Source organism: Triturus cristatus, chromosome 6 (genome assembly GCF_964204655.1).
Source record: "Triturus cristatus chromosome 6, aTriCri1.1, whole genome shotgun sequence".
Taxonomy (NCBI): domain Eukaryota; kingdom Metazoa; phylum Chordata; class Amphibia; order Caudata; family Salamandridae; genus Triturus; species Triturus cristatus.
In genome coordinates this window covers 1,191,782,418-1,191,798,608 of record NC_140589.1, presented here as the reverse complement: position 1 = coordinate 1,191,798,608, position 16,191 = coordinate 1,191,782,418, and the positions used below count along the sequence as shown (strand labels likewise).

Below are 16,191 nucleotides of genomic sequence, written 5' to 3'. Positions count from 1 at the left end.
AGAGTTTTCATGATGCAAGGCCCGTTTGTAGAGTAATATTGTTCCTCAAGCGGTCTGATTTGGGATTCCAGGGCTAACAGCGTGCCCCGGAGAGCCTTCAACACTCCCGCTTGACGAGCGATACATTGGCCCCTGATTACCACTTTAAATGCTTCCCAAAGAGAGGCTTCAGTTGTTACTGAGCCCACATTGTTATCAAAATAGTCGACAATGTCCGCCCTAATTTCTTCTTTAAAGGCGTTATCCATCAAGGCATGCGGCGGTAGGCGCCACACAAACGCCCGAGGATGTGACCCCAGGAGGGACAACCTCAATAAACAAGGGGCGTGGTCTGATAGGGTACGCGGCAAGTGGGAAACCGCCGTAATCCATGCAGCCACATCCCGAGAGACCAGCCAGTAGTCCAAACGGGACCAAGCTCTATGGTGGTCGGACATACACTTGCCCTCCCGCACCAGGGTTTGTCATGCCAGATGTCCACTAACCGACCCTCCGCAATAATGGTCTGCAGAGCGGCAGTAGCAGTTGGGTGTAACGAGCGGGCCGCGCCCTTCCTATCCATTGCATCGTCCAGGATTGCAATATAGTCCCCGCCCCATAATATTGTGTCACAGCCAGTCATCACAATTCTAGACCATAAGTCCTGAAAAAATTTGGGAGAGTCAGTGTTTGGACCATAAATGGCCACCTGTACCAATGAGATCCCTCCTAACACCCCGTGTAGCAGGACGAATCGCCCCTTGGAATCCCTGTACACCCCGCCCTCATGCCAATCCAACCCCTTCCTCACCAACACTGCCACCCCTCTAGCATAATTGGAATAAAGGGCTGAATATACATGCCCCCACCTGCTATGCCGCAAACTCTGCGATGGTACAACATTTAAATGCGTCTTTTGCAATAAACAGATATCAATATTATGTCTAGATAGGTAGGCATGCACAAGTCTGGCTTTCCTGCCATCATTTAACCCTCTAATATTCCATGTTAAAAATGTAGGATTACAGCGTGGGTCTAACTATACTGGACCAATTATTGCGGTGTAAACCACCAAGACACATTAACACCTTAACATAAGCTGTGAGTGCGAACCAGCGTCCTGTGATCATACCGGCATTAAACAAAGTAGGACCCCTACCCTCCGCCCACCACCCACTCCAACCCCCCAATCAGGTTGTAGAAGACCCCCTAAACAGCCAAAGGCATAACAGTCGTTCATAGGAAAAAGGGGAACTCCCCATGGGGGCGTAGTGGCTCCAGCAATTTCCCCTGCTCGCACAGGGTGGCTGGGAGTTCTGCAGCATGCATTACAGGCCCATCCCAACAACCCCAATTAACCTGAGTGGCAAAGTGCCATATATACCAAAGCCCATAACAGTGTCTACACAGGTTACCACTCGCGTGGACATCCCGAAAGCTCAGTCTTAAGATGCTGTGGGACAAAGAAAGTTAAATCAATCATTATCACTGAGACAACCAGAACCAGATGCCCTGGTTCCACGAGAGTCTTAAGCCACCTTTCCTCCAACATGTTTTGCAAATTTCAATGCAGATTTTGCATCAGTAAAATAGTGCGCAGTTCCATCATGTGAGACTTTCAGTTTGACAGGGTAAAGCAAAGATTAAGGAATTTGCTCCTGTAGACGGATACGCTTGCCCGGCAGGAACTCCCGCCTCACCGCCTGCACCACCGGCGCTAAGTCCAGATAAAATGAGATGGTATTACCTCCGTGTGTCACCTGCCCTTTTTCCCTCGCCGCACGCAGAATGGTGTCTCGATCCTGATAGTTCAAAAGCTTAGCCAAGATCGGCCGAGGCGCCGCCCCCACCGGAGGCTTGGGGCCCAAGGATCTGTGCGCTCTTTCAACCACAAATACAGGTGATAAATGGGGATCAAACAGCTCATGCAGGAGGTCTGAGACAAAGGCCTCCATTTTGGTCATAGCAGTTGTTTCCGGAATTCCCGTAATGCGTAGGTTGTTTCTGCGCGAGCTTGCTTCTAAATCATCGATCTTGGCCCTAATGACACCCAAGAGTTTGTCCATATGCAATAACTGCTCTTTGGTCTCCACCTGAAATTCGTGGAAGTCAGTTTGTCAGTTTTCTAGGACGTCCAAGCGAGTTTCATGCACTGCCACTTGGGTTTTGACGGAGTCCAGCTGCGCAAACAGGTTATCCAACTTGGAATCAATGGTACATAAACTTGAGCGCATTTCCAACATGAGGGTACGGAGATCCTCCCCTCGATCCTCCACCTGTGAGTCCTGGTGGTCCGCTGAGTGGGCATCCGAGGGAGTCTCAGTTTGGTGTGTGGATCGCTTATCAAAAGTAATCTTTGCCTGCTTCGCGTCCGGCTTACCCATGATGAAGAAACAGACAACGCAAGACCACGCCGCTGTCCTGTGCAAACTTCACCCAGCCTGGCTGGCAGCCCTTCTCAGTGGCGACACTGGGCAACACACCCCCACAAGCAGTCAACGCTCGGGCAATGAGTGAATATCCAAGCGTAGCTGCGCAAAATATCAGGAGCAGTGGGGCATGGGAGGTCAAACCAGCGGCACAAGCATCATCACCCACCAGCGCACGGAGCAGGCACCCCCCACAGTAAACCCCTCACAGCCCATCTATAATGCAACTGAGATCCACACCAGCACTGTCCAGAACTCCGCGCCAGGGAGAGGAACCTCCTCACCTCCCCTCAGGGGCAATCAGTAGCATCCAGCCTCACCCCAGGCCGTCAGCTCAGGACCCGCACCAGGCACACACGGGGGCGTCCACCCGCTCCTTCAAAAATGGTAGTAGGCTCTCCCCCCACAGGATCTCGTCAGGGCCACCGCACCTTCTCCTCAACAGCAGGCAGAGCGTGGCAACAAAGCAGGACACCGACTCACCCCTCCGCGTTTTGCACCAGCGGAAATGTTTCAAGAGGGATCAGCGGGTGGGGACAGGATCAGGACGCCCGCAACCCGCTCCGGGTGCACAGCGGGCCGGGCTCTCAAGATGGCGCCAGCTGTCCCCTCTGTGCGTCTACGATGACTCCAACTCCAGTGCCGCTCGGATGCACAGCGGCTAGTCGAGTCCCCCTCACAGGCCACGGAAGCCTCTCGTCCCCAAGAACAGCTCCCGTGCCCTCAGCTGCAGCAGCACAACGCGGCACCTGTGCACTTTATCGGGACGCGGCCTGGGAAACAAACCGCAGCCGCGGTCTCAGGTTTTAGGTCCCCAGCAACGGACCCGCCCAGGGAGAAGAATCAGCGGCAGCAGGCCAGCGCGGCAGTCTGTCTCAGGGCATCCAGGACAGCATATCGTGGCATCGTTGGATTCCGCCGGGTATCTCTAAGCATGGGGTGTCGATCACGGGCCCGACAACACGCTGTGGAGCAGAATAATAATAGGATTTTCAACCCAGCCAGCGGAGCACACTCAACGAGCGGCCATTCCGCTGCTCGGCAGACCACACCCCCTCAACTAAATATAACAAACTTAATTTAAAAAGATATAAACACAGAAACATAAAAATGTGTACATATATTTAATTAAAAATATTTTATTAACTATTATCTTTATTTACTTTATCAATTTTAAAATTATATAAATATAAAATATATATATCAATAATTTAAAATAAAAAACATTCTATAATAAATGAAAACATCAAACTATAAAAAAAAAATTCAACTTACATTTCCCAATACAATAAGTGCAACAGTAGGGAAAGTGTTGGAAAGCGGAATCATTAAATGTACTATTCCAACTCCAGTGAGTGCAACAGTAGGGAAAGTGTTGGATAGTGGAGATGTAAAAATTACTATTCCCACTCCAGTGATAGCAACAATAGGGAAAATGTTGGATAGCGGAGAGGAAAACATTATTATTCCCACTCCAAAGAGTGCACCAGTAGAGAAAGTGTTGGATAGCAAAGGGGTAACAATTACTATTCCCACTTCTGTGAGTGCAACAGTAGGGAAAATGCTGTATAGTGGAAGGGCAAAAATTACTATTCACACTCCAAAGAGTGCAACAGTAGGGAAAGTGTTGGCTAGCGGAGAGGTAAAAATTACTATTCTCACTGCAGTGAGTGCAAAAGTAGGGTAAGTGTTGGATAGCAGAGTAATTACATTTACTATTCCAACTCCAGTGAGTGCAACAGTAGGGAAAATTTTGGATAGTGGAGAGGTAAAAATTACTATTTCCACTCCAGTGAATGCAACAGTAGAGAAAGTGCTGGACAGCAGAGCGGTACAAATTACTATTCCCAATCCAGTGATTGCAACATTAGGGAAAGTGTTTGATAGCAGAGAAACAAATTACTAATAACACTTAAACAATTGAAAAAAATTACAAATATTACAAAACTGTAAACATCATCAAAATAAATAAATATATTAAAGATATAAATCTTTATTTATTAAACATATAAAAAGAACTCATAAAAATATTAATTACAACAAAAACGTATAAATAATATATTAAATAAATCAATAAATACATTAACAAACAAAAACATTATTTAAAACATAAATGTATTTATTTTATTTCCTACCCTATAACACCACATCATTAACAAAACACTTCACCATGTTTAATTAAATGTATTTCCATAATTAATAATCTTAAATAATAAAAAATAATAAACATTCATTGTGTACACATGCTTTAACACTATAATATACACAACACACACCTAAATTAAAATTAAGATATTATTTTTAAAAGACAAACTATGACTATTAACAACTAATAATTAAATAATTGAAAATGTATTTAATACCCACCTTCTACCCCTTCAAAAGTAAAAACAACACACAAAAATAAACAATTACACCAAAACAATATCAAATAATTAACTACTATATAATAATAAATTAAACCAAAATAGTTAACAAACTTTACTCTTATAAACACCACAACACACACCTAACATTATTTACACAATTACAATAATTAATTACTAATTAATTAATTAAAATTCATTAACTAATTATTAATTCATCAATTAAAAAGAAATTACTTCCCACCCTTTAGACCTATAAACACCACGACACACAGCTACAATTAATTACACAATTACCATAATTAATTGCCAATTAACTAATTAAAATTAATTAACAACCAATCATTAATTAATAATAAATTACTTTACCCATTTAACACTATAACATCTCAATTAAACAAATAATAAGAAATAAAGAATATCCAATAATATTATATATTTAAATTACTTCCCACCCTATTCCCAAAAAACCCCACAACCCCCTATGGAACTCAAAATGCAAAAATAAAATTAATAACTACTAGAAATGTAACACATATATCAAAAATACAAACAAATCTTACAAAAAAAAACAACATACATCACATACATATACAATATATACTGAAATACATAACATTAATAAAAAAATGATATTTTTAACAACTATATTTTTGCAAACGATATTTTACACTTTAATATTTTTAACATTGACATTACTTACCTAAATTCGATATTCTTGACCACGAGAATTTGTCTGTCGATATTTCTGACCATTGATACTCAATTTGTGCATTCTTGTGCATAAATTAATCAACACTGCAACTTAATTTAGGCCTCCACTGCTGCCTAATTCCAGTGGCTCTATCTGTACTACTGAGAGGTTTTAACATAGTTCACTTTACAAAATCCTCTCACTTTCCAGTCAAAGGAAGAAAAGTAAACAACATATTCACATTAAATGAATGAGAATTAATTTGTCAGAAGACATAGCCAGACATAAAAAATGTATCAGAACACGCAGCAAATGTACCAAGATAAAAACATCACTTAAAGGGATTTTTAATGCTCATTCACCTTCTGAACTCCTGCACCTATATTGTGTGCCAGTTTCCTCTGTCGTTTTGGGGGGAAAAGATTATTATAGGCTGGCCGGGCCCTCAAATGCCCCCCATAACTATGGTCCTTTTATGAACTTAATAGTATAATAAAATCCCAGATATTAAACATCTCCCATCTTAGACACGTTCTAAACCAAAAATAAAACAGACCCAGTCCTTTCAATGTTGACATACTGAATAGCAACTTTCCAAGAATCAATAAAGTGATCCTCAAAAATTTGGGATTGTAAGAAATTGGGTAACTGATTGAGGAGGGTGAAACCCTTAGCAAGAAGCAATCACAATTTTTCTCAAGGTGTAGTCTCAAGCAAACCCTAACTTAATCTGTGCTCAATCCTCGGGTAGCTTGGCACAGAGCAGTCAGGCTTAACTCAGAGGCAATGTGTAAAGTATTTGTACACCACTTCAAACACTAATTTAGTGATAACACACCAACAAAGTAGTCCACAACATGATTAGAAAAATACAGTGATCTATGATAAATAAAACAAGAAAATAATGCCAAAAGGCATAAAGCGCCAACTGTGGACATCTGGTCACACTGGAGCGGGAAAAAGCCATAAGTTCAGGCAGACTGCGATGGAGTGCTGACCCCCTACAGGGGCCCATTTAGGCCTGATGAACAGAGTACCTCAATCCTGGTATGTGGAGCATGGATCCGTGTTGAACATGCAGCGTGCAGCCGAAGCAATATGTCGGTTCGGTGATGCGGCCAGACTGAGGTGCGAGGTTCTGTTGCATGGATGTCAAGGATTCAGTTGAAGAGGCTTGAAATACAAAGTCTGGTGTTGAGGATGGGTCACACAATTGGGGCAATACACTGGTTCCACTGAGCTGCAAAGCTGTGTTGCAGAGTTCAGTGTCGTTGTGTAGGCTGCCGTTGACAAGGGATGTGAGGGCTTGCTCTGAGGATGTGTCACACAGTGGCGGTTCCAAATGCGATGCAAGCTGCAGCAGCAATGCAAGTCTTTGCGATGGGTCCAACCCGCGTAGCACTGGATATGCATCAATTCTACTGCAGGTTGCACCGCGCAGTAGAAGAAAAATCTGTCAGTTCCACTGTGTCCACAGTGGCTGGTGAAGCACCCTAAGCCCATTTCCAAGGGTTCAGGATTGGGGTGGCTCTACTTGGCAGGGTGGACTCACAGATGGCAGAGTCCAGGTGCAGATGCACAGTTGTGTGAAACCTGTTATGTCCTTGAAACTTCAGATCAGTAGGCCAGCCAACTAGCCATTGGAGTCACTCTGGGTTCTGCGGTCAAGAGATGTAGGTGCAGTTCTTCTCTCCCAGGCAAGAGGTCAGAAGGGAGCAGGTTAGCAGAGAAAAGCAGGAGTCCAGCAGAGTGCAGCCCAGCAGAGTGGCAGTCCTTCAGCAGTACATTAGCTCTTATTCCTGTCAGAGTATCCACAGGTCCAGAACTGTGCTGTAGTGGTGGTATCTGAGGTCTAATACCCAGTCATGCCTTTGAAGAGGGGGAGAAGCTTCTAGAGGTTTCCCTTTAAAGTCTCCAGGAATCCTGCCTTCCCTGTCGTGGAACAACACTAACAACAGGGGGTATGCAGCCCTTCATGTGGCGGCAGGACACAGCCTATTCAGGTGTAAGTGGGGCTGTGCCCAGCACCTCCCTCCCATCCTGCCAGTGCTGGCTCATCCAGGCACACTTGCACAAAGCCCAACTTTAAGCTACACCCAGTCATGTGAAGAGAGACAGGCTACAGGCACTAAAAATCGATAAGGCACAAAAATGCCAACTTTCCAAAGGTGGCATATTCAAAATTGTATTTTGAAATCCAACATCACCATAAGTTAGAATTTTAAATTGTGGTTCCATAGACACCAAACATGAACTGGTTCTCTCTTCCCAATTGTAAATTACATTTATATAATCTAATTAGGTAACTCTAATGTTACTCAGTGATAGAGATAGGCCTTTCAGTAGTGAAAAACGAATTTAAGAGTTTTCACTACCGGGACATGTAAAACTTAAAAGTACATGTCCTACTTTAATATATTGCACCCTTCTCTCTGGGCTGTCCAGGGTCTACCATGGGGTGACTTACACATATTGAGGTGCCAATTACGATCCGGTAAAAAAAATTCCCGTACGACTCGTATCCGGTCTTTTTACCGTACGAATCGTACAAGTTCCGTACGAACTGGCAATCACGATTCGCATGCTAAAAAGTCCATACGAACCGCCTTGGGAATTAGTCCCCACACGTCCTCGGGTCGGAAAATGTGTCCGACACGTCCTCGGACGATTTATCGTACAAACGTGAACAGTCAAGTCCGACCGAGGAATCACGAACCATCCCGTGCGTCCGATCTCACAACCGTATGGTTAAAAGACCGTCCGCACCGAACTCCCATAGCAACCATGGAGACGTCCAAACAGGTGCCCGGTACGCGCCGTACCCCCCCCCAGCCCCCGCATGTACGCGCCGTACCCCCCCCGCCCCCGCATGTACGCGCCGTACCCCCCCCAGCCCCCGCATTTACGCGCCGTACCCCCCCCAGCCCCCGCATGTACGCGCCGTACCCCCCCCAGCCCCCGCATGTACGCGCCGTACCCCCCCGTGTATGTACACCCGAGTACGTGTCGAACTGTACGTGTCGAACCCCCCGTGTATGTACACCCGAGTACGTGTCGAACTGTACGTGTCAAACCCCCCTGTGTATGTACACCCGAGTACGTTCGAGTCGTACCCCCACCCGTGTATGTACACCCGAGTACGTGTCGAACTCCCCCGTGTATGTACACCCGAGTACGTGTCGAACCCCCCCGTGTATGTACACCCGAGTATGTGTCGAACTGTATGTGTCGAACCCCCCGTGTATGTACACCCGAGTACGTGTCGAACTGTACGTGTCGAACCCCCCCTGTATGTACACCCGAGTACGTTCGAGTCGTACCCCCACCCGTGTATGTACACCCGAGTACGTTCGTGTCGAACCCCCCCGTGTATGTACACCCGAGTACGTGTTGAACCCCCCCGTGTATGTACACCCGAGTACGTGTCGAACTGTACATACACGGGGGGTTTGACACGTACTCGGGTGTACATACACGGGGGGGTTCGACACGTACTCGGGTGTACATACACGGGGGGGGTACGGCGCGTACATGCGGGGGCTGGGGGGGTACGGCGCGTACATGCGGGGGCTGGGGGGGGTACGGCGCGTACATGCGGGGGCTGGGGGGGGTACGGCGCGTACATGCGGGCGCTGGGGGGTACGGCGCATACATGCGGGGGCTGGGGGGGGTACGGCGCGTACATGCGGGGGCTGGGGGGGGTACGGCACGTACATGCGGGGGCTGGGGGGGGTACGGCGCGTACATGCGGGGGCTGGGGGGGTACGGCGCTTACCAGGCCACCTACTCTGGTCGTTTCGCGCCGTACTTCGCATTTCCGGCACTTTTTGGGTGCCGTAAAAATATTGCCGTCCAGACTGCTGTCGGTTCGAATCGTAATTCCTAGTTCGTGAAACGCGGCCTGGAAGCGTCGGCGCCTTCCCCGGATCCCATTTGTATGTATCTTTTCGTCGGCCGGTGTTTTGTACGACTCGTACGGAAATGGTGTTTCCGTGCGAATCGTGATTGCATGTTTGTGAAGTTTTACGACCGGGTACGAGTCGGACGGAAAAAAGCCTCCGTCCGACGGTTCGTACCCGGTTTTTGCCGGATCGTAATCGGCACCTGAAAAGGAAAATTTGGGCTTGGCCAAAAGTTTATTTTGCCAGGTCGAAATGGTTGTTTAAAACTGCACAAATAGGCTCTGCAGTGACAGGCCTGGGACATATTTAAAGGGCTACTTAAGTGGGTGGCACAATCAGTGCTGCAGACCCACTAGTAGCATTTAATTTGCAGGGCATGGGCACATGTAGTATTACTTTCTTAGGGAGTTACAAGTAAATTAAATATGCCATTTGGATATGAAGCAATTCAGCATGTTTTAAGGAGAAAGCGCAAGCACTTTAGCACTGGTTAGCAGTAGTAAAGTCTGCAGAGTCCTAAGGATAACAAAAACAAATTCAGAAAATAGGGAGGAGCAGGGGATGACCCTGCCGAAAGGGTCAAGTACAACAGGGATGACCAGAATGTACACCACAGCATTCATCCTGTCCTTCTTCAGTATCCACACCCTTACATAAAATAAGGCAACCACTTCATTCATTGACAAAATGTACAAAATCAGATTGTTAAACAAAGAGGGAATGAAAGAGAACACAATCGTAATGTGAGCTGTGATAAAGTTTCGATAAAGCTCAAAGGATCTGAGTCCTAAAACCAAAACTGGCTTCTGTGACAAAACCCTGTCTAATCAGAAGTAGCTTCATTTGAACAGCAAAATCATCAAGTACACATGTAATATTATGAAACAGTAATATAGTAATAAAAAGACCATTAAATAAAAACAAGAACCATTTCTTCAAAAATAGAGGGACATTCAAAACACATTGCTAGCCTATGGGGGCACTTGATTAGGTGCCAGGAAAACGTTATAGCTGAGTCATGATGGGCCTTCAGTGGTTGTTCCAGGTCAAAATTCTTAACTTATCTGGATGATGAAAATCTTCAAAGGTATATAGTTGGAAGGGTTCCATGAGGTGGAACACCTCTGTTGAATGGTCAAGCTACTGCCTCAAATATCAGGCTAAAAGGATCAGAGTCGGAAATACACTAAGATGAATCCACTTAAGTCATATAGTTTTGAACAGGCTTAGCACCTGCTTCTCCTGAAGTGAAATTATTGTCGGTCCTAATTTTGTATAGAGTATGATAGCTTCACTGAAAATGTTAATGTCAATTTTCAATTGGTTCTTTGGATTTCTCTGCAGCAGCACCAGTTTTCTTCGTCTATAAGAGCTTTAAGACAAATGAAAGAAGTATACATTTACTGAAACCACTAGTAATAAGTAATAGTAGTGCAAGCTTTCCTGCAGGTTTGCATGGAAGCAGCATGTCACAGGAGCTATTAAGGGGAAAACTGTGAGGTTTTAGTGGCTTAGGCCTCTCTTCATTGGTGTATGCTTCTATTCAGGAGGCCCAACCAATGTTAGCGGGATCATTGTGCATTCTCTCTCTGATCATCCTTCACTTCTGTTAGCTTGGCTCATATGGTGGTCCACCTGCCTGTTTACCTATCACCAATGCTGACCCTCAATTTATCTGGGGAGCTTAGGTAGGTGTAACAATGTCTTTACTCAGTGTTGTAACAAGAGAACTTTAAGTGGATATGGATAAAAAAGTACCTAGATAACACAGCTTCAATTTATTTTAGCGTGCTCAAGCACAGATAAAAAAAAGAAATATGTCATACTTGTGAAAAATCTTGAATACCATGCTCACCCACGTTCACTTCTTTTGAGATAGCAGAATTTTAATTTTTTATTTTATTTTATCAATTTATAAAGCAATCAAATACCCGTAGGTGTCTTGGTGCTATGTACCGGAAGGATAAGTAGAAAGCTGGAGAAAGCCTATGGCTTGAAGAGCCACGTTTTTATTTGTTTTCAGAATGATAGCAGTGTGGGACTGGCCTTAATCTGCAGGGGTAGAGAGTTCCACAGTTTAGATGTAGCCACTATGAAGCTTCTGTCACCCCAGTTGACTTTCTTAGTTCTGGGGACGATCAGATGTTTGGCATTTGTTGAGCGAAGAGATCTATTGGGTGCATAAGCCAAGGAAGCTTTCTTCAAGCATTCTGATCCTGAAACGTGAATTGCCTTATAGGCAATGCAGAGAGCCTTAAACTTCATTCTGCTTCTTACGGGCAGCCAGTGGAGCTGACGCACCACATTGGAGATGGGTTTAAACTTCGGGGTACCTGTTAGCATCCTAGCGGCTGCATTCTGTACCAACTGCAGCCTACCCAGAACCCTTTCTTGGGCATTGATTAACAGGCTATTGCAGTAGTCAACCTTGGACATGACCAGAGCACAGATTAAAGTTCTCCAGTTACTAACTGGGATGAAAAGTAATCATTTCTTGATCATCTTTAGCACATAAAAGGACGAGGAAACCACTGCGTTGGCATAATGTATGAAGGATAGTCTATCATCAAAAATGACACCCAACTTTGATGGGGATAGGTGGTAATCCCAGCTCAGTTGACCACCAGATCGGAGACCATCCTGGGGCAAGGTTTCCGAAGACCATTAACTCTGTCTTGTCTGAGTTCAATGTAAGACAGTGATTAGACATCCAGGTACTAATGGCCAACATACCATCATGAAAGCTTGCCAAGACTGCGTCTCTTTCCTTATGTACAGCAAGCACAAGTTGCGTATTGTCCGCATATGATGTGAGACCATCCCGAAAGATTTAATTACTCATGCTAAGTCCATCATGTATATGTTGAACAGAGTTGGACTTAGTGAGGATCCTTGTGGAACACCACATGGGAGTGAAAGAACTGGTGAATTGAAGTCACCCAGATTAACTGACTGGGTACGATTAGATAAAAAAAGAGGACAGAAGGGCTTTAGCCTTATGCCCCATGCTAATGGCAGAGACACGATTGATCAACGTAGCTTGATCAACCGTGTCAAATGCTGCAGATAAATCCAGCAGCACCAGTGCTGCAGCACCTCCTCTATCAAGCCCAGACCTAATTTCATCAGATGCTTTAATGAGTGCAGATTCAGTGCTATGGCCTTTCCTAAAGCCAAACTGCGTGTCATCAAACAGCTTATTTTCTTCAATGAATTGCGCCAGCTGAGTATTCATGACCTTTTCAATAAGTTTAGCTGGAAAAGGGAGACGAGCAATTGGCTGATAATTTTTGGTCTCTTCTGGATCAAGATTGTTTTTTTTTATTGTGGCAGAATAATGGCCTTTTTCCATAGTGAGGGATAGGTGCCTGAACAGAACATAGAATTACAGATACTCGCTAGGTTGGAACCTATTAGGTGCAGGATCAAATTCAGGACTGAAGGGGGGCATGATTCAGACGGGGAGCCCGATTTGACCATGTTAGCCAGATCCGAGATCTGTTCCACTGAAACTGGCCTAAATTCCATTGGGTCTTAAGGTCAGAGATCAAAGTTGTAGTGTCTCTTGGTATAATATTGCCCGTTTATTTCCTCATCCTGTAAAAAACATATAAAATACTGTAGTATGTATCTGAAAAACCTCTTTGCAAGCAGTCTTAATGCAATGCTACTCACAAGTCAGTGACAATGCTTCAAAGGTGGTAATACCCTTTGGTGCTCAATCATTGCGTACATGACAGGATTTTAGGTCTCACTTACAGACAGCCACTTGTGGATCATACCAAAAACTTACAGTGGGCTTAAAGCCCATCCAACCCTTACCAATGTTCGAATTTAATGTCCCTCATTTGTTTGTTTCTTAATCACTAGATTGCTAGGCTCTTCTTGTGCTTGTCCCTGGTTTGGAGCATATCCTCTTTACAATTCTTCTAATTGCCTGACTTGTATCCTTTCACTGCTGATATTTAGGAAGCCATTTTCCCTTTTGTTTAAGCACAAACTCATCAGACTACATATGTTTTCATTTGCTCTCATTCTTTCATGTGTTGCTTCCCCTCATACACCTGCCCCTGTGAAACCTGCTTCCTCAACCAACACTTGCTCTTTCCCTCATGTTCTAATTCTACTAATATAGCTACTCCCTCACAAAACACGCCCCATGTTGTTCATTCCTCTCTATCTCAGATTTTAATTTGGTATTTCTACTTCCCCCAGCCCACTCCCTGTTGCTTCCCTGTGACCCGCACCTGCTCCTCAGTTGCTCCCACCAGCCCTCATGGTCCTTTACACAAAATATTTCCATTGTTTGGATGGCCAGGTAGCAGCCATTTGTTGCCAGTCTGCACTGCTTTTGCACAAATAAAATTAATATTTTTTTTAATTTACCAACGCAAGTAATCTCTGCCATCCTGGATTGGTAAATAAAAAATAAACATAACAGCTGCATCATTTTGTAGGTGGCCCCGTGCGTGTACCTGCATGATAACTTAGTCTCATTGTGCCTTTTTTCTCTTTTTTTCCAATGCTGCACTTTATTGTCAATAATCATTGGTCACATCTTTAGGTCAAAAGCCAAGGAAAAGTACCATTGCCAAATATGAAAAGCTATTTTTTATATTAAATAAATCACCCCTTAAGTGTCTAATTAGCCCACAGGGCTGAGAGTTTAATAATTAAACATTTGGCTTATTACATATTGGAAGTAGCATACCCTCACAGGGAAAAAATACCTAAAAGCTGATTGTTCTGTGTAGTAAGGCTGGATTTTCCATGAACAGGCCTAGGTGTGAATAAAATTCTTACTTTATATATTTGACTGGGAAAATCCTAGTATATTGATTCAAAGTTCTTTTCCTCCTAGTTTTAAAAAAAAAATGGTAGAAATAGATTTTGGATAACTCTAGTGGCAAAGTAACTTTTAAAAAGTGTACTTTGTCCTGTCACAGAAACCTGGTTCAGAACTAGTTTGTCACTCAGACCCACTCCAGAAGCGTAACATAAATTCCTAGCTGGGAGTTAACAACACTGATTTTAGAGGACAAAGGCATGGCCTGTGAGCTCAGGAAGTCGGGATAGTGTTAGCAGTTGACCAAAAGAGATTAGTCATCTGGGAGGAAGACTGGAAGAGTTGGTAGAGCAAACTTCACACTTAAAGTTCAAACTTCATCTTTAAAGTTCACATTTATTTCTTTGACCTGGGGATGCCAAATAGGACTGCAGAATCTGCTCCCATTCAGTCACAGGGCTATCCTAGACCTTTTGGTAGCAACAGCAGCACAATGGAGAAACTGTTTTTGACCATGACTGAGGGGTGGACACCTCATCTAAATAAGGTGAATGAGAGCTTCTCCAGAGAGAAGAAAGGGTCTGCAATCTTCACGTTAAGGCTTCCAGGAATTTCTGCAGTAATCCAAAGAGAAAGCACTAAAAAGAAGGTGAAATAATGTGAGAGAGCAGACAGGATAGGGTGTAGAAAATTCTTCAATCTTTGGCTAGCATACAGGATAAGATCGGTACCTCACCACCATCTTCTCAGAACATTCCTTTGCCTAGGAAGACCACGTCTAAAGGAATATGACCCTGCTGGAAGAAAAGGACTCAAAAGAATCTTGACTCCCTAGGGCTAGACTTGATCTCCCAGGGTCAAGTGACTGACCTCATGTTTGCCTGCTTCTGGGATGCAAAACACAGATTAATTCTTGACTTCAAGATTCCTCAGCTGACCACAGAGTACTGGATATTACAGAAGCCCTAGCAGGAGATTGAGCTGGTGCCAAGACACCTGCCCAGATGACCTGTGGGATGTGGGAATGACCAGAAAGAACTTTGACAACAAAAAGAGATAGAAAGTAAATTTGTACACCTTTGGAGAATTAGGTAACATTCTGAAACTTACCTGAGACTTGCCAGGAGAGGGTGCATTCTAAGCTTAGCCAAAACCAGGTTGGTCCCCTTCTAAGCTGCCTTACTGTAATGTGATTCATTGGGACATGGTGGCCAAGGTATTCAGCCTCGTGGAGCCCTGTTCAGGTATACTTTCCAGTGGCGCTGCAGTAGTAAGTTTTTAAAAAAATGTATAAATCAGAAGTTAAAACCTTAGACTGGAGTGAGGCAGCAGATCTATTACAGTGGCAAAGAATCATGGCAGCTTTGTTTAGCTGGGAGTGTTTGGCACTAAAACTGATGGCTTTAACAGGAGTTTGAATACAAACTATCTGACGTTAGGGGATTCTCTCCAGCTCCTGCTCTACTGGAAGACTTTGACCATCAAAAAGTAGACTAAAGGTAAAAACTTTGGCTGGGGCAACCAATTTGTGTATCCGACTTCTACTCATCGCGGTCAGCCTTAAATTATGCCTAGCTCCTGCCAGCCACTTACTGAGGGCCTGATTCAAAATTGAAAATTTACACTTTAGTGTAAGTTTATGATTTTTTGCAATTCACAAAGGAATATCACAACCAGCATCTCTACGAGTGCAAAATCTCTGCACTCATGACGGAGACTCCACACATATACAAATACTATTCATAAAATTCCTTTGTGTATTGCAAACTTACACCAAAGTGTGAGTTTACCTTTTTTCAATTAGACCCTGAGACTTTATATTGATGCTTTGCTTTTTTATATGTCTTTTTCACAAATGAAGACATTGAGGGGCATATTTATCAAGAGTTGCGTCGCTTTCACACCATGCAACGGGGTGCAAAAGCGACGCAACCCTTGAGATTCAATTCATCAAGCAACGAAGGGAAACATTGTGTGGCCCTGAGTGGCTTGATAAATGCAGAGTAATCCAGAGTAATGCCATGCAGATCGCTGT

The 16,191-nt window shown here is 44.2% G+C and overlaps 1 protein-coding gene across 4 annotated transcripts in view; it reads left to right on the top strand.

Annotated features, from left to right (window-relative positions):
- SMOC2 (SPARC related modular calcium binding 2) overlaps positions 1-16,191 on the top strand; it is a 1,475,178-nt gene that overhangs the window by 1,081,755 nt on the left and 377,232 nt on the right. The gene's annotated exons all lie outside the window — the stretch shown is intronic.